This window comes from Dipodomys ordii, unplaced genomic scaffold (assembly GCF_000151885.1).
Source record: "Dipodomys ordii isolate 6190 unplaced genomic scaffold, Dord_2.0 Scaffold15, whole genome shotgun sequence".
Classification (NCBI taxonomy): domain Eukaryota; kingdom Metazoa; phylum Chordata; class Mammalia; order Rodentia; family Heteromyidae; genus Dipodomys; species Dipodomys ordii.
Genome location: NW_012267231.1, coordinates 16,432,834 through 16,435,115, shown reverse-complemented (window position 1 = coordinate 16,435,115; position 2,282 = coordinate 16,432,834). Strand labels below are relative to the sequence as shown.

Genomic DNA, 2,282 nt, shown 5'->3' with positions numbered 1-2,282 from the left:
TGGGAGGCGGTGTTAGAGGCATTGGAGGAGGTGCAGGCTGAGCGGGCGCAGGGCTGGGGGTGAGCGGGGAGGCCGGCCCCTCCCGGGGAGGGGGAGGACCATCGGTAGCCTGAAGGGTTGCGGTGTGTGTGTGTGTGTGTGTGTGTGTGTGTGTGTGGATCACTGCAGCTGCAGCGTGCTGCAGGGTCACACAGGAGAGAACCGGAGGCAGAGCCAGCCCGGGGTGGAGAGAAAGAGGAGCCACAGGTAGGGCCGGTGGCTGCCACCTGCCAGCCAGCAAGACGGCGACCCAACCCGCCACAGAGCACGCCCCAACCTGCCAGCACCGCCAACTCCGCAGAGCACTCCCTCCACGAAACTGTTCACCCTCCAGCATCCGTGTCAACCCATGTCAGTCCATCTGTCCATCCATCCACCCATCCATTCTTCCATCTGTCCATCTACCCATCCATCCATCTGTCCATCTTTTCCATCTGTCCATCCATCTATCTTTCCACCCATCCATCTCTCCATCTGTCCATCTATCTATCCATCCATCTATCTATCATCTATCCATCTCTCCATTCATCTGTTTATCCATCTGTCCATCTTTTTCCATCCATCTGTCCATCTGTGCATCCATCTTTCCATCTGTCCATCCATCCATCTATCCATTTGTCCACCTATCCATCCATCCATCCATCCATCTGTCCACCCCTCTTTTCCATCCATCTTTCCATCTATCCATTCGTCCATGCATCCATCCATCTATCCATCTATCTAACTGTCCATTCATCATCCAACTGTCCATCCATCTATCTGTCCATTTGTCCATCTACCTATCCATCTTTCCATCTGTCCATCCATCCATCTGTCCATCCATCCATCTGTCCATCCATCCATCTGTCCTTCCATCCATCTGTCCCTCCATCCCTCCACCCGTCCATCCATCCATCTGTCCATCCATCCGTCTGTTCCTCTATCCCTCCACCCGTCCATCTTTCCATCTGTCCATCCGTCTGTCACTTTGCTGTGCACGCAGCCGCAGATGAGCGTGGTGTGCTTCCCAGTCAGCCGGCATCCACTGAGTATCCCTTTTATTCTCAGCTTCTTTCAGTCACAGGGAAACTGAGGTCCAGAGATTCTGCTCAGGAAAGGATCAGGTGGGCACCAGACAGGAACTAGAGAGAACTAAGGCTGTCATGGGTGGGGCTGGCTGGGTCTGTGTCTGGGGAGGGAGGACACAGAGGAGCCAGCCAGCCTCCATGGAGCCCAATACAAGCATGGCCGGACCCCACAGGAGGGGGCAGAGGGAGGGGTGGAGGGGAAAGGGGAAGGGAGGGAGGGTGGGAGTCCTAAGCCACTCCAAGTAGTTGCTTCTGCTGGTCCCCTCGAGGGGGGGTCGGGGAATAAGAGGTGGGAGAGAATCTTCCAGAAGCAAGCCACAGGACCCAGAAGCAAGCCACAGGGTGAAAGGTGACATGGGGCTGTGGCAGCAAGGCCACAGCTGGGGGCTGGAAGAGTCTAGAAGGCCTAAGAGAGCTGGGGGCCAGTGAGCGGTGGCCAGTTACAGCCTTGGTGGCATCCAGGCCCGCAGGCCACGGAAGGCAGCGTCCCTAACGCACTGTGCTTCTTGCCTGTAGTGTCTTGCCCTCTCTGGTCTCCAGTGGCTCAGCTGTAACCTGAAATATGCCAGGCCGCGGGGCAAGGGGTGAGGATTGGCACAAGCCGTGAACCCCACCTGCCAGGGGAGCTGCCCAGGAGGAAGGGCCCCGTGCCTCTGTCCTGGGGCGTGAACACGCTCTGGTGTGGCTTTTCCACACAGACTGGCGCTCTACCCCGTGAGCCCCTCCTCCACTACCAAGTCTCAGCACTGTCGCTTCCCAGGCCAGGCTGGGTAGGACTACAGGCGTGCCCACGGGGTGTGGTCCTCTTCAGCACTCTGGACAGCGCCACGAAGCCACACCCCACGATGGCGTGTGCGTGCACGTGCGCGTGCACATGCGTGTGCCAGTCCTGGGACTTGAACTCAGGGCCCCGATGCTGTCCTTTAGCTGTTACACTTGAGGCTGCCGCTCCACCACTTGAGCCACAGCTCCATTTCAGGATTTCTGGTGGCTCAGGAGACATTAAGTGTCTCATGGACGTTCCTGCCTGGGCTGGCTTCGAACTGTGATCCTCCTCAGATCTCAGACTCTGGAGTCCCGGGGATGGCAGGCGGGAGCCGCCAGCGCGGGGCCACGTGTTTTGGATGGCGGCTCTGGAGCCTGCCTGTGCACCCGGCAATGGCTGCTCTTCCTGCA

At 58.3% G+C, this 2,282-nt stretch overlaps 1 protein-coding gene across 1 annotated transcript in view; it reads right to left on the bottom strand.

Moving 5' to 3' along the window:
• The window catches only part of Lingo1 (leucine rich repeat and Ig domain containing 1), a 59,216-nt gene extending 59,028 nt beyond the window's left edge, over positions 1-188 (bottom strand). Inside the window, exon 1 of the mRNA XM_013012023.1 lies at positions 167-188. The gene's annotated coding sequence lies outside the window, so the exon portion shown is untranslated. The remainder of the gene's footprint in view (positions 1-166) is intronic.
• Between the last annotated feature and the right edge of the window lie 2,094 nt (positions 189-2,282).